Genomic DNA, 26,097 nt, shown 5'->3' on the forward strand with positions numbered 1-26,097 from the left:
AAGGTATGGAGACTTGTATACATTGGCAGGAGTCAATAGTTACTTTAACGCCTTAACTGCTTAACTGCTGGGGATTTTCAATGCCCCCCTACTTATGGACCCCCTTTCTTTACATTTGGGGTACTTTGACATTAAGCCTTCATAACTTTAATCCACATAGGGTACACATGCCAAATTAACATCCTTTTTACCAACATTCTGGGAATTGTAAAGATACCCAGGAATTATAGATTCCCATACATGTAAATGAGAAAATAGCCAAAATATAGCTACATTTTTTTTCTTTGGAGAAATGGGAAAAAAATTGCTGTGCAAGAAAGTATATATTTTTACTAGGCCATCTCCCCAGCTTTCAAGATCAAGCAGCGTTGAACAAACAAAGGACCATGCGAAGACCATATATAATTTCAAGGACTTTGTCTGAATAGCTTCTGTCGCAGACGCCAGTCCTAGCCACCCAAGTGGTGTACCGTTTCTATAGGGGAAAGTGTGGCAGCGCTGGATGAAAGGAATTTGTGGATCGCCACAGTTTCTTTAACTTTCTCCCGTTTCACAGAAAGGTGAGGGAAATCGATGTTTGTAGCCAAAGATTGAGGTTTACAGAGCATTATGGGTAAGAAAATGTTGTGGGATCCACACAAGTTACACCGCCTTGGACTCCCCTGGGTGTCTAGTTTTCAGAAATGTCTGGGTTTAGTAAGTTTTCCAGGTAGCCAGCTAACCACAAACCTGAACAGTGCATCCCTTCAGCATGGCAAATGAGATGAAATTGGGATTTACTGCACTACGCTGCATATAATTAAAAACTACACCCAGAAGAATAGAAATGTCCTCTTGCTTACCATGAGGGTAGGTAAGCAAACGACTGCAACGGCAGAAAGTCTGGTGAGGTTTTAGGGGCGGGAGGGGGCCAATGTGAGGATGGTCTGTGTCCCACCCTTTTATGTCTTTAAAAAAATATCCTCCCAAGGACCAAGGGGAAGGGGGATTGATGGCCAGCTCCACCTCTATACCCTGGGGGATCAGAGTGCGGCTACTTTTGGGGTGGGGATAAAACCCATTTCCTGCGTGGGAGAACCCCCTTTCTTTCCCTATTGTAAAATACCTGATGTCTAGTGGGCTTTATACCACCATGATGAGCAGGTAAGGGGCAAACCCCAATCCAGGCAAACCTCCTATCTGCCTCCCATGGGGCACAAAGACTGTATGGCCCCTTCTGGGTTAGGGAGGTATGGCAAATGGCAGTTTGGGCTGCCCCGTTTTTCCTGGTGCCATTTCAAAATCCCTGGTCTTTATATTGTAAATTAAGGGCTAAAAGTACCCAATTTTCCACCCAGGTGGCAGAAAGACTATATTGTCCCCTTTAAGGTGGGGGCAAGGCCCTTTGCCAGGGTGAACTGATTTTTCTTTTTTTAAAGAATGAAAATGTCCCTGGTGTCTATGGGGGTTTCTACGCCCGCCTAGGGGCAGATTGGGGTCATCCCCCTTCAAGCTGCCTTGTAGGGGGTGCAGAAAGACAGTATCACCCCATTCAGGGTGGGACATGGCTCTATGTCAGGATGGGCCACCTTCAAGCCTTCCAAATAATTTACATCAACACTTCTTGGTGTCTACTTCACTTTCTGCCCCCAACGGGAGAGCAGATTGGGGGTAAGCATCCTCCCAGCACTCCCTTCCCCGGAGTAAGAAAGACAGTTAGTACCCAGGGGAGGAGCAAATGCCCATACCTGGCGTTGGGGCAATCCGCAAGCAGGGATCCACTAAAGAGAGGCTTGCTGGAAAGGGGCCATCCTCAATTTTCCAAAGTTGGGTCTCTCTAACTGATTGGTGCAGGTGAGGCGCAGTTATGCCCTCTGCATTGATTAGGAAGTGAAACCCATTAGCACTAAGGCCCCCCACTGGTTTCACTTTCCATTTGAGACGTTAATGGCGTCTCACTAGGGTTGAAGAGGTGGGAAGGACGCGATTATGAAATAAATGGAAGCCTCCAGAGCTTGCATCAAAGGTGCCTTTCAAAGCCCTCCAAGCATCCGCTGCATGTCAATGGCCACCCAGAGGCGGTAGTGTGGGTGTCGGCTACTGGCTTTTGTCATAATATAAATATTTTTTCAATTTCAATGAAGAAACAGCACTGATTTCTGTGTCTCCTATGTTGTGTATTTTAATTGCTTAGTAACATCACCTGATGTAACAGAAATGTGTTTATAGTGGATTTATAGATAGGCAGCCAATGGAAGTAAATTAGAAGCTTTTCTGCATCCAGCAGATACAATGGGAAGTGACTGCTGACAATACACAGAGGAAGAAAATAAATGCTGCTTTTACTTATAAACAACATTTTACCCTCTCATATTGAGAAATACCTTAGAAGACACAGTATAGATATTAGTGGTTTATGAAGGATTCACCTGGGTCTGTACATATTCATGAATAAGGTTTTGATGTAACCCATACATTGATTCTTCGTGAGAATGATCCTTATTCTGAAGGCACCAGCCTGCCCCTTCAGTACTTTTGTTGCGGGTGCTTTGCAACTTTACACCATGTTATGGAACATACCTACATTGATTATGTACACAAAGAGTGAGCAGACTTGCCTCTCTCTGCCCTCCTGTTACATCACAAAGCCATTGGTGAAGAAGTAACATTGAGCCAGATGTAGGTAGCCCAATACTGGTCGGTAACGGTGAAATTCGTTAAATTTCACCGTTACCGACCGGTATTTAGGCATTTGAGATGTAGGCAGGATTCGGTATTAAGGAATCGGTAAATTCCGATTCCTTAATACAAATTCCTTATGGCCTTGCATTTAAGTAATCGGTAATACCGATTCCTTAAATGCAATGTAGGTAGCACTTAAAACAGTGCACCTCAGCCTTAAGGAATCGCTATTTACCACCAACTCAAAGTTGGAGGTAAATAGCGATTTCCTTTCAAAAAGCACTTTTTTGCTTTTTGAAGTGTGCCATGTGGGACACATCCATGCTCTTAGGGCATGCATGTGTGCCACATGTGCACACATGCACATTTCAGGGGTGCAACAGGGTGTCCTTTGGACACCCTGGCACCCTTGAACCACCTCCGGGTATTACCGATTTGGTAATACTGAATCGGCAATACAAAATGTCTTCACATCCATTCCTATGTTATTACCGAATCTCAATTACCTATTCGGTAATAACGAATATTACGAATTCGGTATTTTTTACCGAATTCTTACCTACATCTGAAATACCGATTCCTAAATACCGAATAGGGAAAATTCGGTATTTAGGAATCGGTATTTCCCAGTTACCTACATCTAGCCCATTGTTGGTAGGGATGACATGGCTGATTAGCTCTGCCTCAGATTGATACCAGGAGTGTTCATTGCCTTCACACCTAACACAATCACGTGAGTGATATTACAGAGAAATGCCTTGATCACTTACCCATGATTCCAATTTCCCATATGCCTAACCCTTTTACCTCAACTGACAGTGAGGTAGATTCACATTTCAGAGATACTTGGAGAAACTATAAGTGAACCTCTGGAAGGAAAGTTGTGTTTTAGAAGAAGATAATGTTTAGAGCACACAGTGAATGTAAGAGTCCTTGTTTATTCAGGGATATCATTGCTCGCAAGAACTGCACCACGTGTAGCAGGATATCAATAGGCACTTCATCCAGTGGTACTAATGGTGCCACCACCAAAATTCTTAAGAATATGGGCCATGGAGTCAACACCCTCTTCAGTGGTAAATTAAGCATCAAAACACGATTTGAAAACCCAGGAACTCATTTCTCCAGCAGGTGTAATCTACATTACAGCTGCAGAATCCCTGGACTGCACTCAATGAATTGCCACAGTCAGTCTTTTCTGGGAGCAATTCGGTTTAAAATTCAAGATTTACTTTGGTTATTAAACGCTTTCAGACTCTGATGGGCGTGTTAGAGGATTTTCTTTAACGCACCCATCTTCATTCATTAGTAGTTTGCATTGGTGAGTAACTGGAAAGTTGGGGGGATGAGGCCTACTTATACCGATGAACAGCCATTACATCGCATGCGTTACAACGCATGTGATTAAAATGCGGGCGTTGTAATGACCGCATTGTTACATCTCAGTACATTACAACGCAAGTTGTTACATCGACTTGCTGTAGGGGGTGCGCTAACCTAAGGAATAGTATAATTTACTATTCCAACACCTTCCCTACTGTTGCGCACACTGAAGTTGTCATCAGAGAATATTGTGCTAGGTTCCACCATGATTGTTGTGGTCTCCCACTCTGTAGCGGCCCCTTTACTTACCAGAAAAAACTCAACATATCTTTACTGCCAGGTTATCCCAATATGAGATTTTGCTGTTGTGTGCCTCTCACAATATTCCGTTCTGTTTCCACACTTTGAATCTTGCCTCTTTGAGCCTCACCTTGCAGGAGCCTCATGGTTACCTACTGGCCACGGCACATGTAACCAAACCATGCATTGATTTGTCAGATGTACCAATACCCAAGAGTGAACTTGTTTATTTTGTTGATGATTCTTGTCTCAGAAGTGATACTGGAGAACTTACAGTGGGGTTTGCTATGTGTACCCTACATGAAGTTGGTGAAAGGTCACATCTGTCTACTGTTTGTTCAGATCAAGTGCCAATTTGTTTGCCCTGGCTCAAGTCTGTGCCCTACCTGCAAAAAAGATTGTTACTACACTTACTGACGCAAAGTATGTCTTTGGGGGGTAGCCGCAACTTTGGGTTGGGTGGATGCAACAAGGGTTTTTAACCTCTGCAAGAATCCCTATCAAAAATGCGATATATGTGTGCAAAGTTTTTTGAGCATGTTGTTGTTACCTGTTCAGATTGCAGTTTATTATTTATTTATTTATTTATTGGGCTTTTAAAGCGCGACAGCTACCCAAAAAGGGTTTCCAGGCGCTAAAGAGACACTAAGCCATTGAGCAGTTGTAATGTGTATTGCTTATCAAGATGAAATGTTCCTAGGAAACACCCTGAATGCATTAACAGCTAACAACAAGGCCATTATGTAAGTCTTGCAAACAGATGTATTTCCTTAGCCTACACGGAAGGATTCATATGGATTACAGGATGAGGAATACAATGTTGAGGAACAGGAAAGGATCAAACAGAAATGTAAAACGTCAGCCGAAGGAGTAGAGAGGGATGGCCCTGGGAGGGGTGGTGGCCCTGAAATTCTTACTTTCCATCTTATCCCATCTATATGATGGTATTGGCCATGTTAGAAGTGACAGTATTATTCCTGCTACAGGGACCAATTAGTATGTGTCCTTCTTTCCTTTTGTTACCCAAAACTATTACCAGTCTTGTGTCACAAGCAAAGTCCACAACATTGGGAATGGGATCATGACCACCCAGGATGCCCACGTCCTCCTTGGTGGCCTTTTGTCCATTTGCAGATGGAATTTATTAAGATGCCCAAATGTTGCTCCTTTTCTATCTTTATTCCTATATTCTTGTAATAGTGTGCATGTTTTTGGGGGTGGGTAGACACTACCCCTATGTGCACGCTGATGCCAATACTATAGCCAATAATTTGTTGAGGTACTTCATCCACCAGTTCGGGCTGCCCCTACATCTTTCCAGTCATCGGGGCACCCACTTGCTCTCCTCTGTGATTCAGGAAATATGCAAGGTCTTAGGAATTAGACACCATTTTCACTGTACTTACCACCCAGAATCAACAGGCAAACTTGAAAGGTGTACCTCCACTCCAAAGAACAATAAAGCTAAGATGTGTTCATAAACCCTACCAGTGGTGGCTCACATAGGGTGTGCTGCTAGGCGGGGGGGGGGGGAGGGTAGTAAACTCGGACATATGCGTTCCTCTGTTCCGTCGTATGTCCGAGGTTCCTACCCCCACCATGCCCCTCCCCCGCCCTGCCCCACCACCCCGCAGCACGCCCTATACGAGCCCCACTGAACCCAACTGAAGTGCCCTGATGCCTTGCTTTTGGCACTATGGTTCAGCTGAGCCATTCCTTCACAGAGAACGATTTTAAGGCCCTAAGAAGTGATCATGGATTGACCCATGATGCTTCCCGTAGACATTCTAGTTTTCCCTGCTGCTCTAGACCTGCAACTGAATGAGGACATGGTTTGTCAGTATTGCAGGCAACAGAGTCACTGTCTCTGCAGTTTCCGGTCACGGGGCCAAGATGTCCTCCCTTACTGCCCTGTTGAAGCCTACTACCACCTGCGGCCCCACCGCTGGGTGACCGCGAAGGTGCATCAATGGCAGTCCACCCAGAAGCCACGTTGGCGGGGACACTATCAGGTTCCGCTTACCACTAACACTGCTGCGAAGTGTATCCTCCTGCCATTGTTTCATTGTAAGTGGGCAACTGCACCACCAGACACTGCTCCAGTTGTTCCCACCATGCCTACAGCTCGCTACCAACCTCTATCTGCTGACCCTGATTTGCTCACCCAATATGCGGCTAATGCACATAACAAGGCTGCAGCTCTTCACCCAGCAGTCTCAAGCCTCACAGGATGCAGCCTTGCTTCTCATAGTGGAGAAGTGTGGCTCACTGGTTAGAGGAGGCAGACCCGGACGCTGAGATCAGACCCGGGACCAGGGTTCAATTCCCGACGCGGCAGGGTCTTGAGCCCAAAATGTCCACGGACTCGGTAATTCTCGCTTCGGTGCCTACTCGAATCACAGGTTCACACGCTGCAACTCTGGGCAATAGCTTGCTTAATCTCCACTACGGCCCCCCGCGGCGGGATGCCTGGCTTTCACCTTGGGGATACCCAGTAAGGGGCTATCTCACAGGGAAAAACCAGGACGGGTTCCCAATGCAAAGCGCTTTGAGACCTGGCGGTGATATTGCGCTATATAAAAACCCATCCATCCATCCATCCATCCATCAGTACAAGCTTGGTCCGCTGTGATTGGCTGGTCACCCGCTACCAGATCCCACGGTGGCGCCGCGGCCAGGGCGACTGACGCTGGAATCTGGGGACCACGGTTCGATCCCCGGCTCCAGCGGCAGGTTAGCCCAGCACCATGTGACTCTGGGCAATAGCTCGCTTAATCTTCCCGACGGCCCCCCAGCGCCTAGAGACCCTTACGGGTGATTGTGCGCTTTACAAATGTGGACTTTATCTTTGCTACAAGCCTTGTTCTCTGGGTCGCAGTTTGAAACCTCACTGAAGTAAAGGGGGACAAATGTGTTCAAAACAAACTGCACCTTCTCCACTTTCCTTTGGAGAGCGAGACACTATCTACAAGAACAACACCTATTGGCATCTGCTGAAATGGTACAGACAGGGCTGGAATATTTCCATATGTTGGATCTGCACTCATTTGCCCACGGATGCTCAAAGGGGCTAACTAATGATTCCGGTGCCCCTTGACCAGGAAGCAACTTGAAATCTGTACTGTCATGGGTATAGCATCACAGAGTGTGGCTCTTACCAAGCTCGGCTACCTGTAGAACACAACAGGCTTTGATTTCCCGAAGAAAGTTCCATTCCTGCTGCCGTCCATCTTGGTTGCCTTCTGGGAATGTTTATGCAAAATGTTGTAAGCCAAAGTTGATTCAGCAAGAAACGTTATGTTAGAGTCCATAGGCCTACATGTTTATTATGAAAAGTTACAGCAAAAGCAGAGGGCATGACCAATGTGTTGTCAAAAGAATATTTTAAAGCTATACGGTTTTAAGGTTGGATTATTATTACACAGTGACACAAGATGCAGACATCTAGTCTGTCACATAGAATCTCATGGATTAAGCAAGAGTTTTGGTATCAATTACTCCCTTTCACAAAACCTTCAGGTAGAAGATTTGCACTGTGCTAGACTTTCTAAGTAGAAAGCCTTAATTAGCTGCCAGGCTTTTTTTCACAAATAATCTATAAAAAAAAACTACAGTCAAACCTATAAACACATGCATTGTTGCCCTCTTTTGCCATTGTTCTAATAGTTTCATTCACTCTTTGCTTCCATCCATGATAGCATACAGCATGGGACAATGAGCCAGACTACTCCAGCCAATGGCTCTATTGCCCTGTGAGTGACAACATTTTGCCTGATCACATGTGCAACTTTGCCTGAAAATAAGTGCACTTGAATACCAATGCTGTTGGACTAGTCCTCTAGTTCACCATTTTGTCTTCCTAGGTATTCCTGTTCATGTCTTTCTTCTTTTGTAAAGTTATTATTAATTTTTAAAGAGTGTACTGCTGCTCTCCAGACAGTGCTACTGGCTTGATGCTCATTTCATCTGCAGTGTACCGCATCCCTTAATTCCGCAGCTTCTAAACCTGGCAGACATCTTGGAATGGTATTGTCCATAGTGTACCATTGGTTGTCCCTTTAAAATGAACAAAACACTGCTACTAAATGTGTCAGCCAAGTTGTAACTTAAAACAATGATAGGATATCTACAATATCATTGTAAGATGGCAACCCGCTACTAAGTTTAATTTTATTTTTTATTACAAGCATACTGTTTATTTGTCACATGTTTTCTTTTTGCTTTTTATTCTTCTAATTTCTATTGTATATGCTTGTTGGGATTTTGTGCATATTTTAGCGAGATGGTTAAGAATGCAAGAATGAGTTAGTGAGTGGATAAATGAATGCTTGAGTGCAAGAATGAGTGACTGTGCATTCATGGTAATGTTAAGTGTCTACTCACAACAAAATACCAGAGCCTAAGAAAACTTAGAATCCCTGTTACTCACTGTTGCCCAACAATAATTCTACATACTCTTCATAACATAAGTCATTGCTAAGGAGGCTGAAAGGGACAGTGTCAGATTCCTGTGAGTGGCCCAAAAGATGGTGGCCATAAACACAAAGAAAATCAACCTATTTCTTAAACACATGGGACCCGATTCCAAAGCCACATGCATGCATTAGTTTGGATTACGCAACCAAATCAATTTTGGCTTGCCCAATTCTGGAAAGTTGACTTTGCACTATTAAACCGGATTTATTCGCATAGATGTTTCTGTGTGAGTACATTTACACCCAAGGGTAGGGAGTGGGCATTCCAAGGCAGGAATGGCCTAGACATTAATGAATGCCCACAAACCAAAGTGGTTATACGAATTCACAAACCATTTTCCAACCCATTCCCATCCTGGATCAGATCGGAGATTTACATATGTGAAGGAAGAAAGTAAAAGCTAGATGTACGAAACACTGGCTGCAAAATACTGCTCACAATTTGCGACCAGTATTTTCGCGACCAGTGTGGTATTTTCAGAACCGGCCAACGTACTAATAGGTTAGTTCACAAACTACCATAATGGGTCGTAAATTGATCTATCTCATGAAAATTAATGAGGCAGGTCGCAATTTGCAACCCCTTTGGAAACACAAAACTCACAGGGATGGTGACTTGCTGGGGAGAGCAGAACACCATGTCTGTGACTGCTTTTAAATAAAGCAATTTTTTTCTTTAACACAACCCATTTTCCTTAACCCCTTAAGTGCTGCCGTCGGCCATTGGACGTCGCGAGCACTACCTTCGTAGTGCTGCGCACGTCCAACGGCCGACGCGGCCCCGCCCGTTTTGTGGAAGTGCCGCACTGCCGCGGCAAAGGGATTAAAAGAAAATTGGATGTTTACAAAAAAAATGAAAGATAAAGTAAATGTTTTTAAGAGTAGGCAGTTTTAAAACATGGTTAAATGTTTCCTCATCATTCTCAAAGGGGAATGGGTTACCACTACATTTATAGTTGGTAAAATATTAATACATACCATGCTGATTTGATATTTGGTAGGGTGGCCCTAAACATGCCCCTTCCAAATACCGATTTGGAATTGGGTTGCACACCTAAACTGCAATCAAGTAAAGTTTTATTGGATCTCAATTTTTGGTTTGCACATAGCAAAAGGCATTTTTGTAAATCGGGACGAACAGCCTTCATTCATCTGTCCTTCAATCCCTTTCGCTGGTGGGAACAGGAAGTGAAATCCAAGCCCCCACTCCAAACCTCCAAAACGGGTGGTTGGGTTAGAAAAAGATGATCCTCCATGGGGAAAAAATGTACCCATGGAAAAAAAAACCTTCAAAAAAGTTGGAAAATGTATTTGCACTTGCTCAGTAAACTTTCACACTTTAACAATACATTATTTTTCCAGCACACCACATGGAACCTTACAGCTGCCACAAGCTTTTAGGTGCACTTGTCTAGTGTTTTGTCAATTCCTAAAAAAGTCATACATCTGCATTCATGCTGAGAGGTGTAGACAGACGAATGCAGATCTACAAATTTCTCTGAGAATCAGTTTCTTGGCATCTTTGTGGGGATTTCATTCCTTTTGAAGTTCCACATTTTCTTTCTTTGGTTTAAGGTTTCCATTAGCAAGCGTGGACTTGCTAATTACGCCCGGCCCCGGAGCATACATTCTGGTGTAGGGTGACATTTTCCCAGAGCTCTGAGAGTTGACCGCATGAGCCCTCTGCAGGGCAAAAGTCCTAGAAAAAGAAGTGGGGGGACGCTGACGTCACGACAGGAAGTGACGTCACGAAAGGTGGCTTGCACTCAGTTGCAGTTTATAGTTATCGAGCTCCCGGTAAGATAAGTGGGGGGACGCCGTCCACCTGCGTGGTACCCCGCCTCGAGCCCTGGCCCTCTGTGAGACGTCACCTGTGCGGCGGCCGCCCAGTGCTCAGCGCAGGGGACTGGAGCACGTGGCGGCCGCCATTTTGTATCGGCGGAGCCTCCACCTGTGCCCTCCATTACTGGAGGCCATTAGAAGCCCGCACCTGCGCGGGGCAGGTGTGGCCGGGCGCCGGGGCACCTCGACCAATTCATTACGCCAGCCCCCATCACTTAACCAGATCTTGAGCAGAGCCACCCGGCCGGGGTTAATCAACATTCACTCATGTTTCCAAGTTTAAATTGAGCAATTGTTTAATTACGTGTAAGCAGCAATACATTCTGGCCATTAGCTAAATCACTGTTTTATTTCCTGGATGCGGTTCTGTAATGTGAGGTTTTCGCTCCAGCCTCCGCCTCATTAACAGAGATGAGTTAATGAATATAAAAGCGAAAAGGCTAATTACACTTTAATTTACAGCGATGGTCTCATTCTGGGACCACGTGGAATCTGTTTTGAAAACAATTAAAAAATGTGTTTAGCACCAGTAAATAGAATAATTTCATCCATGAAGTCAATCTGGAGTTACTTTGGGGGGGAGCGGGGTTGCGCGGATTGGTTTTGGCGCGTGGCAGAGAGGAGGCAGGGTACATCTGGCCGCCATTATTCCGCCATTGAGGCATCCTATCTAATGATAATGCAATATTTACTGGCGTACAAAGGAAGCATGAGGGAGGCACTGCTTATTTGCTCATTTTATGTCAGTTTTTTGCTTTCTCTCGTTTTTGTGAATGCCTTTAGTATGGCCCTCTGTCTGGAGATTCATGGGGCAGATTTACGAGTCCCTTGCGCCACTTTTGCGCCGCCGTTGCCTCACTTTTGTGACCTAGCGGCGGCGTAAACCATGTGCTATGTTGCGCCCTATTTACAAAGTGACGCATCCTGGGAGGTGCGTCACGTTGTAAAGCCATGCACCACATGAAACCTGTGTCAGGTTTCATGTGGGCTCTCTGGCGCCGGGTGGGGGCGTTCCGGCGCAGTAAAGCCTCGGTAAAGTGCCTGAGTAAAATCTACAAGATTCCACTTTTCCGACGCCGCTGCGTCAAAATCTTTCGCCTGATTGAAGCAGGCGTAAGGCGTGAGGCACCACGTTATGTATGGGCATTGCTGGAGTTGCGTCGCACTTGCAATACGACTCCAGCAATGTGCCACCCTTCCGAAGGGAGATCCGTCACGCCGCTGTTTATCCTTGCGTCATGATGCACTGCATAGTAAATGCAGGGCATCGGTGGTGGCCAAGGGTAAACTTGCGTGACGATGATTTGCAGGGATGCGCCATTCGTCATAAATCTGCCCCATGGAGTTGGGAGGGCGCTGTCTAAAATAGGACACACTCTAGTTTTACTTTCTTTTTTCTCAGGTGATTTGTATGGACATTATCAGAATCAGAACAAAAGTACAGGAGGACAAATAATATATATATATATAAATCTACCAATGAATAAAGAAGGTTCCAATAATCAGACATGCTTATGATCGAGAAATACATAAAGTAAAGTGAAGGTCAATTGTGATTTGGTGTACATACTACTAAGAAATGTATTACATCATACTCTTATTACGATAGCATGGAATATGAATATCCTATATAACAACATATTAATACAGGTATAACATGAACAACATATGTCGTCCGGTGTCACATATTAAGACACTAACCCGTGGGTATATCTTGTAAGGAGTATGTATGTAGCATGTCAAGCTAAATATAAACCACGCATGGTGGAACAAAAAGAAAGGGGGGGAATGAGAGCATATATATTTGAGTTAAGGGGGAGATTTGTCAGCATTGATTAAGTAGTCCGAGTTTGACACCACCTGGTGATACCGTTTATTTATGTCACGAGGTGGACTATTTATCTAGTAATTGTTACCATATCCCAAGAAGCCAAGTGTTGGAGTCAAATATTTCAGGGTGGTTCGTAGTTAAAGGAAAAGGCATCCGGCGAGTCCCACATTTTCCTAAGTGGTGGCCGCCATGGTAGTTTTACCATAATCATAAAACAGAAACAAGGTGAGAAAGCCAGAAGAAGATCAACGTTTCTCCTGATCTCAGAGTAATGTTTTGGGAGACAGTGGGTCTTCTTCAGGAGCTCGGAGCGTTACTGGTCTAGTCTGTTCTATATCCTTGTGATGTGTTCTTCTGGCTCACGGATTCATCGAAGGCGCTCAAGCGCCATCCCTAAAGCAAGGGAAAGCACAATATAGCGGTGGTTTACACTTTCAAGCTGATGGCCAATACGATTTGAAAGAACTATTGAGTCGTACAGTGGTAGAACAGTGGTGGATAAAAGATCCTGCAACATGCTATGTGGCCTCAGGAAATGACAGAACAGTATTTATCAATGCTTCTGTATGTCAGTCCCTCCTAAAAAGGGAAAAATGTAAATGTGAAATCCACCCTAGAGACGCGTGAGAGGGATCAGCATGTCGATTGCACCAGCTCAGGCTTTGGGACCAGGCCAGCAAACAGACCTTTAATGTCCTTGGGGCAATATTCTTTGATGCAGTCTACAACTTCTGATGAAAAATGAGGGACTTGAGGGGAGCTACAGAAGCCTTCCATGGCACCAGGGTTAGAGATCACTACAATAGCACAGCGTGTGACGAACTCTTTATATCCGAAGAAAGATTCTCCTACTATGGTGCAAAAAAGGTTTATGTTATGTTATGTTATGTTATAAAGAGCTTATGTCGCGCACAAATACTCTCGAGTGTCCTGGTGCGTAAATGCGCTGAGGTGGAGCGGGCAAGAACCATTTAAATGAGCTGACTAAACAGATGCGTTTTTAAACATTTTGTAAAAAGTCAAAAATCTTGGGTGTGCTGTAGATCCGTGGGGAGAGCATTCCAGGCAGCTGCTGTTTTGGCAGAGAAAGACTGGCCCCGAGACGTTATCTGCAAAACTGCGGGATAACCATCCGACGCGATGATGGATATCAAAGCTCCGCGGATGCGTGGCACGGTCCAACTCTGTGCCATGGTTAATCCCTAAGTGGGCACTCTATGGGCAGAATGGGACAGGGCACCATATTGCAGCAAATATGTTGGAACAGTGCATAACTGCAAGGCTGACTTGTTGTTTTGAGCACGTTTTGCTACTAGAATAGTGGTATTATACTAGGTTGGTGGCGCCACAGGGAGGTGTACACTTTTCTTGTATACAAGTAAACGATTGCAGTTATTCTTACGGTGCTAGAAGGAGAAGAGAACCACTTCCCTCTTCTGTTTAGGCAATGCCACAAAATGTTTATTACTCCTTAGCACACGTTTCGTTATTAAATGAAAATGTTAAATACACGTGTTTCCACAATACAGATCATCCATCAACAAAATAACATGTCTTAATCCTTTTGTTCAGGGTTTGTTGCTGTTTATTGAAGAAGACGTCACAGCCAACACGTGTTTCGTCGTACTGGGGAATGTAACCCCCGACTTTTTCAAGGCTATCTTCTGTTGCTGTTTCACGTTGTTAGTTGAGGTGATACTTCCAACCCTCAAGGGGTTCTGGTGTGGATATCGTGGGTGTTATTCCAGCTTTGATGAAATGAAGACCAAAATAATGGTTCTCTATCTGCGCGTTGTTGTAATCCGGGAGTAAATCCGTCCCGCCTGCCTCGTATAAGACGCTGCATCTTATACGAGGCAGGCGGGACGGATTTACTCCCGGATTACAACAACGCGCAGATAGAGAACCATTATTTTGGTCTTCATTTCATCAAAGCTGGAATAACACCCACGATATCCACACCAGAACCCCTTGAGGGTTGGAAGTATCACCTCAACTAACAACGTGAAACAGCAACAGAAGATAGCCTTGAAAAAGTCGGGGGTTACATTCCCCAGTACGACGAAACACGTGTTGGCTGTGACGTCTTCTTCAATAAACAGCAACAAACCCTGAACAAAAGGATTAAGACATGTTATTTTGTTGATGGATGATCTGTATTGTGGAAACACGTGTATTTAACATTTTCATTTAATAACGAAACGTGTGCTAAGGAGTAATAAACATTGTTGTTTTGAGCAGCTGGTCCGGTTTTCACAGCCGGCAGCAACCCAGCCTATGATCCACTGGGCGGAGATGTTATTTCTTTAAGGCCGGATGGAATGTATGAAGTGTCTTGTTTGTTTATTTGTGCGTGGGAGTTCCATGGTTAGTCCATTGAGAACTAACTGGTGAGGGATGGCCTCACTTGGGCTAGCACTAGTATTGGTGGGTGGATAACAAGAAATTAATGGGAGGGCTGAAGGTGAGAGACTGAAGCCAGAGAACTGGTCTGGAAGCCTTGTCGGACTTGGAAAGAAAAGCAAACTTGAAAAGCTTTTCTCATACCCTTCCTTATGTCGCATGAAGCAAGCCCAAACAAAGCATGAGGTCCTTGGAAGGACAACCATCTAGTTGCTAAATCCTGACTTTTCAGCACAATTGACTAAAAGATGTCATTTCAGTGGCATGTTCAGTCTGTCTTGTGTCATTAAAGGGGCAGCAACATACTGTATTTGCCATTTTATATTGTGGGACTGTAGGAAAGTAGGATCTGCTTTTATGGTTACCCCGACTTTTTGCCTGGTGATATGCTGTTACTGACTAGTCAGACTGGGATCCTGCTAATCAGGACCCCAGTCTCTGCGCTTTCTCCCCATAATTGGTATGGTAAGTACTTAGGTACATCCCAGATTGGACACAAGTGTACCCTTATCAGTCCGTAGTATATGGTACTGAGGTACCCAGGGCATTGGTACACCAAGGGTCCCTCACGGGCTGAAGCATGCATTATGCCACCCATGGGGGACCACTCAAACTGTAACTACAGGCCTGCCATTGCAGCCTGTGTAAGCTGGTGCTAGCACCACTTACAATAAATATAGGTTTCCCTATATCTAAGGTCACTGCACTTAAAACCTATAAGTCACCCCTAAAGCAGGCCTTTCAATTCTGAAGGCAGGGTGCTCGATTGTAAGTGTGAGGGTGCCCCTGCATGAGCAGGACACACCTACAACCTTTGGAGTCCATTCTCCTGTGTTGTAAGTGCATCAGCCATTACGATACATAGAGTGGCAATGAGTCATTACGCGATGACCATCTCTAAACTGGCTGTAATGAACCATGTCATGTTTGGTATCAAATATGTAGGAGTCATACTCCCACACCGTAAATGATAAGGAAGGTATGATTCCATGCACTATAAAGCTCCTCCGGGAGGCCCTCAGTGCTCGCAGTACTACTCCTCTTGAACAGGCAGTACAACACGGCTGCTGCCGATCAGAGAAACGATTCTGCCTTCCTGCCACTGAGCGAAGCTCAAGCAGGGGAAGGCAGAACAATAGGCATCCTGTCACAGGGACGTGTGACCACCTCCCAAACAGGGTTTAGTGTATTGGGGCCAGGTGGGAGCACATTTGGTGCCTTCATTGCATAGTCCAGTACAAACCAGCTCAGGGAGCCGTTGGCTCCCGCTCTGGTGCAAAACTGGACAAAAGAAATGGGAATATCCTCCCCACTGTCTGACCCCTCCCCTGGCAGGGAACCCTGAATCGTCCCAACCCTTTCCTTAGGGTACTTAAGGGCTTACCTGAGGGTGGGTCCCTAGATACGTTGTAGCACAAGATTCATTTCAAGACACCACTTCTTCTTCGACCATCTAGGCACTCTGGGCTTTTCTGGACTTTGCTCTGGACTTCAAGGCTGCAAATAGGAAGACTCCTGCTGCTCCTGGTCTCGTCACTCTGCTCGTCTGCTGCAACGTCCATGCTTGTGCTCCATACAGGAACCTTCCAAGGCCTGTGGGCATCCAAGACACCTGAAGAAATCTCCCTTGAAGTGAAGGAGTCACTTCCCTGCATCTGCAGGCACCATAAATAAGCTGACTGGGCTCCACGGACTCTGAAAAGCCCAGAAACACAAGACATGGTTCTCCACATCACTTGAGGCCTACCCTGTCCTCTCACCACGTTTGAGGCCAGTAACCCTCGTCAATGCCGCAGGAACCAAACCCCTGTGCACCTCATTAACTTGCAGTTGCAAAGGCTTGTTGACTTTCTGCCACCAATATTTTTGGGCTCCAAGTAGCCCCAACCTCAAGTATCTCCTGTGGCCAAGATCTTCATCCTCACCACATCACTTGCACCGTGGGCCTGCATCTTTGGTGAGCTGCTCAAGATCCTCTTGTGACTCCAGTGCCTCCAGCCTGTGGGTCCTCCTGAGGGTCTCCTTTGGTTTCTGTGGGCTCCCCAGATTGCTTGTGGCCTGCCCTCACTCTCCTGCATGTGTTGAGTCAACTGGACCTTGTTGGTCCCGACACCTTACCTTCTTCTCTATCCACGTTGGTTGCAGTTGCAAAGGCTTGTTGGTGCTTCCGTTGGACACCGACCCCTCAGCTCTTGACATCCGATATGGGACAGTTCGTGCACAGCTCCTGGTCTTCCACAGCATTCCCTGGTCCGCACAGCTGCGGTTTCAAGGTCACTGTCAACTCAACCTGCAGTACTCAGCTTTGGTGGGCATTCGTCTTCTGGGCCTCCTGGTCTCTGCTTGCAGGTACTTCTCATCCTGAATCCACCTTTGGGTTCCACTGGATACTTTCACCTTCTCCAGCAGCGGCATCTTCCAAAAGTCCTCTACTGAGTTCAACAGCGGTTTCTGACGCCACTTCACACCTATGCACCCGGATTCCCTGGTGTAGGTATCCTGGTTCCTAGGGTATCCACGGGTGAGGTGGCTCTCCAGCCTTCTGTCTGCCACCCGGTTTCTTCAGGGTCCGCTAGGACGGGTCCTTCTTCTTTAAAATTTCAACTGCGACGTATCCATTGACTTACACTTACCTCGGGTGGTCTCTTGGGCCCCCGGCACTTCTACGCCTTCTGGGTATAGTCTTGACTTGAGCCGTGGTTCACATACTACTATTTTAGTATATGTTTTGATCTCGCCCTGGCAACCACTGTGTATCCATGCTACTTACCTGTTTCTATTAAAACGTATTATGTGATTGTGTATATCTCCAGCTAGGAGATATCTGTATGTGTTAGTGAGTGTCTCATAATAAAGACATATTTTTATAAATACACTGTTTTTTTCACATAGTCTAAACCAATAAGATTATGTTATGGTAAAGCAAGCTGCTTTACACTCTTTCTGGACTAAGCCCTAAGGCTGCTCCCCACAGCTACCACTTAGAGAGCTTTCTAAAGTTGTCTAGGACCACTAAAATCACTATTAGGGCCATCTGGATTGGTGCAGGATGCCCACTTACATAAGTGTGCACCATATACCAAGACAGGTTCTCACAGGGACCTTAGCCACACACTTGATAAACCTGGAGCTAAGAGTGTTATTGTGAGAGAGACAATCCCCTTGAAAGCAGGGGAGTAAGCAGCATTGCATTGCCACGATATACATGAATTCATAATATTTGTGCAAAACAAGCATTAAAAACTGAATTACTCCTAACCATATGTAAAAACTATACTCTATAGGAAACTGAGGCATATGTAAAAACAAGGTAAAATCGAAGATCACACAAATTGATCTAATAAGGAGACCCAGAAGCAAACTAGATTTGCTAGTTTCAAAGTCTGCTAATTAGGAACAGTAGTAAATCTGATGCCAACTACATGCTTTAACATAACATACACACATTGTTGATCTTTATAAAATTCATAAAATAGCTAAAAGAGCTCAAGTTGCTCCCTTTTGATATTTAAGTTCTGTGAAATACAAAGCAATTATTCCAGGAAGACTCATTTTCACTACTTCTAAAACTATCCACTTAGAAACCTATTCACAATAGTAAATATGTATGTGTATATGTATCTATGTAAATATTTACTGCTTCACCTATGTGTAATTCTACAATTTTTGCTATTCGCTATCTCTGAGAGCAGATTTACATCTAGGTGTAGATTTATATGTATCCACCTCCTTAAATCAGGGTGTGTAGCCTCCTACAACATGATTGACAATTGTATAGTTACTATTAGTAACTTTGCACACAATAGTGATCTCCATCAACATGGCACAAAACTAACCCCCCATGAGAATGCATAGGAATAATTATTAAAGTTTATTATTCTTTTTAAAAAAAGTATACATACTTAAATGTAAAATATAAATGTAAAATCAGTTATAATATCTAGTTTTAACCTAGAATGAATAAATGCATTTTTATAGCATATTAACTCATTAAATTAATAGGTAATTAATTTAAATATTATATCAATTTATAAATAATAGTTTTAAACAATAATTAAAAGAATATTCCCACACCTCACTCACATGTTTCTTTTTATTTAATATTTGCTACATTTAGTTAAAAGTAATGTGTTCAATTTAAATGTAAAAAAATAATTTTGAAATGTAATTATATTTCATACTGTTTATCATTACATTTTCAAAAAATAAAAAAATACTTTTTAAACATTACAATATATATATAATTTACATGTCAAAATTATTTAATTAACATAACATCAGTACTTATTGAATATTGTTTTATTTCCCTGCCTCCACTGTTTTGTATGGGACTTTGTTACAGTATCTCTGAGTGGCCATGTGTGATACTTGATTTATTCCAAGGCTGGGCTGGATTACACTTACACCTGTTTTGCTGCAATAACTTTAGAAGTGTAGGTTGTGTACTGCAATGGTCTTAATCTTTGTTAGGTGCTTATTTGTATTTGCATGTCCCTCGCTAACCCCCTTCTTAAATTTCCCTTAACACCTTCAAATTTACTAGTATTTCCCTATTTTCAGCAACTCCTCCTTGTCCTTTTCACATTTACTACAAAAATATATACCTAGGTGTGTGGTGATCTTCACTTCCTTCACTAGATAGGAGAGACAGAAGTGGAGGTCTCTGCATGCAGGTTTTTAATAGCAATTTATTGATATGTGAATAGTATTACCCTGGTGCTACTTTACTACAAAATGCAATGTGTTAAAAGGCCCCTTAGTCTTGGGTGTTTAGTCAGTCACAACAAAGCACATATTTTGTAACCTGTGTGTTCCTGGGCAATATCATGTCTGATGGGTAGATTTGGGGAGAGGATGTGGCCTTATGGAAGAGCTCCTGATTTTGGAGCTGGAGATCCAGGTTTGAGTCTTGACATCGGCTCAGCATCCTGTGATTTCGGGCAAATCACCTAATCTCCCCGTGCGAATCCAAAAATGAATGTGTCCTTGTGTAACATAACTGGTGCTCATGCGAAGAGCTCCAATACCTTTGGGTCGAGTTTGCACTATATAAATCTGCAAAAAAATAAAATATGTTAGGATGAGCAGGCCCGAGCTAGGCATGGGCAGTGTGGGCATTTACCAAGGAATCCTCACTCAAACTACTAACATTGTGCCCCATGCCAGTGCACCACAGACAGGAAAATGGCACACTGATTCTCTTGAGCCACCTGTCCACCCAACTGAAAACAGGGTGACTTGCTGTATTTGGACCCAGTGGTGGGGACACTTCCTGGAATACAAAGATCTGGTGTAGCACTTCCAAGTCTAGAGGAGGGGAAATTGCAATGAGACACATTCTGCAGGTTTGTCCTGCAGGCTGGCCCTTTTTCCCACTGTTGCACTGAGGGAGCAGAGCAATATGGTCGCAAAGTGTTTGTTTAAGAGCACACAATTTGGTCAAATGGTAGGCCATGATTAAAAAATGGGTCTCTTTGTTCCACATTTACAATTCATCACCTAGACCACAATTAGGGTGGCAGTGATTCTGATGGCAAGGTCAAGCTGCTGCCCTTTCCATGGAAATGGCACCATGTTGTGAGCTCTTCCCAGCTTTAAAATGCAGTGCTTATGTCCAGAATATTTAGTTGAATTGGTAAGGGTGAGGTTCAAATATCCCAGTTTCATGGCTAAAACATACCCACTGGGCCAGCTCCTGTGGCAGTGGGTGGCTGCTGGGCAGTATGTAGGTACTGGTAATTTAGTTTGGTGTTTCAAAGCTTAAGACTGTTTCATTCCATTTGGATACCAGAGTTATTCATTTTGTAAACCTGCCTCAAAATTTGCAATAGAAGCAGCCAAGGCTTACCCCAGGAGATAGATGCTAAAGGGATCATAACTGAGATATAGTATGAATGGTAATTACACTCCATAAACTCAGGCTCCAGCTGAGTTCTTTTTTAATATGGCTGGCTTTTGAGGAGTGGGATTTAGAGTGAAACTTCAAAAATGTGCTATGGTTCCCAAAAACTTATTCTGGTGTCTCCACATTTGCAGTGTGTCTCCACAAGCATAGTGTCTCTACACGCACAAAGTGTCCTGTGAAGTGATAATGGAAGTTGGCCACCCTACCTGGGACTCGCAGAGCTAACCTTGGGTGCGACCAGCCAACAGGGCCAAAGCTAGGGAGAAACAATCAGAGATGTAGCTTTCTTGGCTTCCCTGATTTAAAATGTATTGGTGGCAGCTATGTTGATATATTCTATTCTTTTCTAAATATAATAGTCTCTAACCCACTGTCTTCATTCTGTTCTATTTGCCCAATTTGAGATTTTACTTTGTCGACGAACCAAGGACTTTTTTCCCTATAGTTATATCCCAAGATGCTCTGTTTAGAATTTTTGGGCTTTGGTTTGCCTTTATTTTTCTGAGAAAAACAAAAATGAATGGGAGAAATTCCAGAATTAATGTAGACCTGGAAAAAGGTGAAAAGTAGAATGCTTAAATTAATGTTAGCCCTTGTTACTACTGTAGTAAGCATTCTAGGCTATTGTTGTTTTGCCTAGTGTGCTACAGACGAGGACCAACCATATGCAAAATAGCCCTAGCCCTCCTGCAGGAAACAGAGCAAAATACCAGCGTGTGTTCTTTCATCCAGGTTTTCTTCTGGTTTAAACATGAAAATTCTATCCATGTCGGTAAAATAACGTCTAGTTTGAAACTCTCGATGCCTGGCCTCTCAGCCAAAATCCAGTGTGTTATTTAAATGAATGAGTATCATGCTAATTTAGAAAAGGAAACACCCTCTGGAACGGCCTAGTGCATACTAATAATTAGTGCCAAAACTTTGAAAGACTGCAAAGAGCGATAATGGGGGTCTTTAGCGATGGCTCTGGGCACATGACATATACCCTACATATCATTGTATTTTGTAGTTTCTGGTACTTTGCAGTGACTTTAATGATGCCTTTAATTAACATCAAGACATTTTCAAGTGTTTTTTGTTTTCTTTCATATCGTTTCTGCTCTTCATTGTCTGTGCCTCAAACCTCATCTTGCACTGGGCATCTGGAAAACCATCTTGGAATTTTAATCCACTGGCCCGCCATGGGAGACATCTTTTACCACGCATCCATTTTAACGTGGTACTAATCCATCGTGGTTTCCACGGCACATGTCGTTACATCGACTTTCATTGGAGGGCGCTGAAGACTAAGGGGCTGAAGACTAAGGAATAGGGTAAATTACTGTTTCCAACACCTTCCCTACTGTATGTAGACTGGAGTTGGAATAGTAATTACACTTCCTAAGTCCAGCACCCCTCCAGATCAAGTCGATGTAACGACTTTTCGTTGTGAAAACCGCGATCTAACTGACCGCGTTGAAATGGCACTCGATGTGTCATCATACATCCCCCGCCGTAAGAGCATCCTACTTGCAGAAGAACATCTCAATAAGGCTGGAAGAATTATGATCACATCACACCCACCCTGAAGGGACTCCCGAACGCCCCTTGCCAGGCCACATCACCTTCAAACCCAGCTGCATCATCTACAAAGCCACCACTACTGACAACCTTGCCTACTTGGAGTACAAGCTCACATCCCTGGTTGCTCTCAGCACACCCGCAGCCAGGATCCCCTCCAGACAGGAGATGCAGATGTGCAAAAAAGCAAGGCCTTCTCAAACTATGCACTGAGGATCTGGAACAGTATTGTCATATCCAACTGGACAATTCTGACCTAGCTCCAATTTAGTAAATAGCTGAAGTCTCACCTCTTTAACCCCTTCACTATGGTGTTAATTTTGCCGCGGTTCAGGCGGGGCTAGGGGTGGACGTGGTGCCGGGGTGCTCATGGTGGGCGTGTGCTCATAACGGCCAGGAGCCGTCAGAACTCCGCCCACTGATTAATTCACCCGCACAGGTGGGGAATTAATCGCGCGTGGGCAGAGCGGCAACGTTCTGACGGCTCCCGGCCGTCATGAGCACCGAAGGTGTTAAAGAACACTTCATCATGCTGCATTATCAGTCCACAAACCAGCTTCTCCTGCCATCACATGCTGATTCGGTCTTTGGCTTTGTACATCTCTCCGCTAGATTTGAGCTCCATAAATTCCACATATATTCATAAAAATGCACTAATCTGGAAACAATTTGTTAACATTTCAGGTATACATTTTGGAGCGACTGAGGCCAATGTGTTTCCTCACAGTGTGTCTAATATAATGCATTTCCTCTTTATAGAACTTTAAAATGCATGAACTTGTTTTATTTTGGTTATTATTTATGTTTTCATTGTTTAGGTGATGTCCAACCAAGGAAAGTTGCTTCTTGCAAAGGCTTAAACCTTGCCAGCACACTAACAATTAACTGATGGCACTTCTTTTGATGTCATTTCCTATGATGTCACATTGTATGCAAATTAGAGGTGCCTTGCACATTCCTTTCCTCAAACATCCTAGAAACGTCCCTGGGGATGAGATATGGAGGCTCGAGCGAGGCGGTTGTTCTCCTTTGATCGTACACTGCTGGACAGCTCTTCTCCCTGCTAGCCCTCATATTCGCCAAAGATTTATTTCTGAGCTGTTTGAGAAGCTGGAACAGAGGGATGAGCAAGTGTTAAGGTGAGGCCAAGGCAATTATCGACAGCGCCGGAGCAGGCTCTGCAGCGGGTGATGCGTCTTCTACTGCGCACAACCCCTGCCTGGCAGCCTTATAAGTGTAGGGCCTGATCCACACATAGGACAGTCCTATCTTTTTATGTGGGGAGACTCCGCAGTTGTAAAGATACTACTTGTAAAAAACCTTTGTGAACAGCAAACAATTGCAGGGTTACCTTTGTGGAACAGGCCCATTACGTTTATCACTGTCTTTGCGACCAGTCATAACTGGGAGTTGGAGCACTGAAACTGCCATGTGCTTTTTGAGTGATAAAACTGGGCGTTTTATGTAGTGTCAAAGCAGTCGGAAGGGGAGGGATGTTTAGTACGTTACATGCACCTAATAAATACATCCTTGAGTGGGGATTTGGGTCTAGGGGCACTTAGTTGGGTATGGCTGGGTTTGATGCATTTTAATTAGGATCCAAAAGACTGAAGTCGTAAAAGCTGGTTCCCAGCATGTAAATACAGAGGTGAGGTGGGCAGAAATACGGGTGATATTAAAATATTTTTTTTAAAGCTGCTTACCTTTCTTTTTTGACATGCGATGTCCTCCTTCCTTGGTGTTTTGTCTCCTGGTAAGCACCGGACCCAGGAAACTGCACTACCCAATCCTGGCGCTGCTCACACAGCATGAGAGAAGCATCAGGATTGGAAGGAGCAGTCTCTCTCATTGCTCTTGGGCCTGCTGGAGGCCTGTGCTTTCTCTAATCCAACTGTCTAAGACACCTAGGCTACAGAAGTTTAAAATGCGCATGTCTGGCTGGCAGTAGCAGCTCCTCCATAGGGGTGTGGGGGCTTTGCCCCTCTGCTTTTCGCAGTGCGAGAAGCAGAAACATAAAATGGCAAAACTACCATTTTATGTTTCTGCTTCTCGCACTGCGAGAAAGCAGAAGTGCCTGGTTGTGGGTGGTGGGGGGGGGTGGGCGGTCCTGCTCGAGGGCAGGGGGGAGTGACTTGCCCACTGTTTTTGTCGGCCTGGGGCTGACCAACGCAGTCATGCGCACTTTCCCCCTTTTCTCTATGTAGGCTGCATGCGGCCTACATAGAGAAAAGGACCTCCGATTAGGCAGCCGGCTGGGGTGCTGTGCACCTGCAATGCACCAATCACAATGTTGCCATTGCAGTGCTGTGATTGGCGGAGGGGACGGAGGCTGCCGTGGGTGGCTGCTTCCTGTTAAGGAATGGAGCAGCAGAAAAAGCGTGAATCGGGACCCTGCCAGGAGCTGAGACGCCCTGGAGAAGGTAAGTTTTATTTTATTTTAATTAAACCCCTTTCGCCTCCCCATCCCCCTGCGACGACCCCATTTCCACCCCCCACCCGCCTGTCATGCCGGCCGCGACTGAACTTCTCCTGGAAGACCCCTGGGTGAGGGTGTGGGCAATGTATTATCTTTTTTCACATGGGGGTGTATGTAAGATAAATTGAAAGTATTATTAACACATTGGTCTTGCAATCTAGAGACAGTAGTTAAGTAGTAACAGCTGTTAGTGTCCAAAGTTCATACTCAAAATACACAGAGTTCGATCTTTCCAGATAAAGACTCAATAATTGGTGCAAGTTGATTGTAGTAAAAGATTCCTTTTTATTCTTTTATTTCTTGAAAAATTTCATTAAAACACTTCACGCTATGGACAAGACATATTATGAAAAGGTGGCTGCAAACCAGGATAATATTTATGCCAAAGGGGATGCCGTGCTTACCTCCTACACAGTGCCCCTAAGTCCAAACAGTCCGATATAGTATTGTGTGCTAAGGTAAATAAAATACTTTTTACAATATGTGCCAGGACACAAAACCCATTGCTGTTCCTGTGCCAGAAGGAAGCGGGCAAATGTCTGTACTGCGAGTAGAGAAGTGTGGCTCAATGGTTAGAGCGGCAGACCCTGATGCAGTAGTCTGGCCGGGACCAGGGTTCAATTCCCGCCTCGGCGGGTCTCGGGCTCAATTTCCTCGGACCTGATAATTCTCGCTTCGGTGCCTATTCTAATCATGAGTCCCACTCTGCACCTCTGGGCAATAGCTTGCTTAATCTCTACAACGGCCCCAACAACGCTGAGGATGCCTGACTTCACCTTGGGGGTGCCCAGGAGTGAACACCTCACAGGGAAAGGCCAGGAAGGGTTCCTTGGTGGTATTCGTACAAGCGCCGAGATGCCTACAGGTAGTCGTGCGCTATACAAGTGCGTAATCATTTCATTTCATTTCAGAATGCAGACAAATTGAATGTAAATATTAAGCCTAGCAGGAGTGCTGCTCAACCTAACTACTTTCTCAAATTTGCTTGAAAATGCACCATTTGCCCACCATTGTTTCCAAATTTTCTCGGGGAGAACCACCCCAAACCCCCTGTAGGTTGTTCCGGCTCGCTCGCCGGAGTGCAGTACGATAATTGTTTTACCTCCTCCACCTAGCCAAAGCCCTGCTCATCCCTCTGGTGGGTATTACCCTTACCCTGAATTAATGGGAAGAACAGGTCACAACAAGAGAAAGGTGGGCAGAGGGGGATATCTGCAGAGGGCACAAGCACCTCCATGCTGATACCTGCCCATGTTGCTTCTGGTGGTTCTGCAGCACAGCCTGGTGGAAAGATCGGAGAGATTAGTTTTTGTGACCATAC

The sequence above is a fragment of the Lissotriton helveticus genome, chromosome 5_1 (genome assembly GCF_964261635.1).
Source record: "Lissotriton helveticus chromosome 5_1, aLisHel1.1, whole genome shotgun sequence".
Taxonomy (NCBI): domain Eukaryota; kingdom Metazoa; phylum Chordata; class Amphibia; order Caudata; family Salamandridae; genus Lissotriton; species Lissotriton helveticus.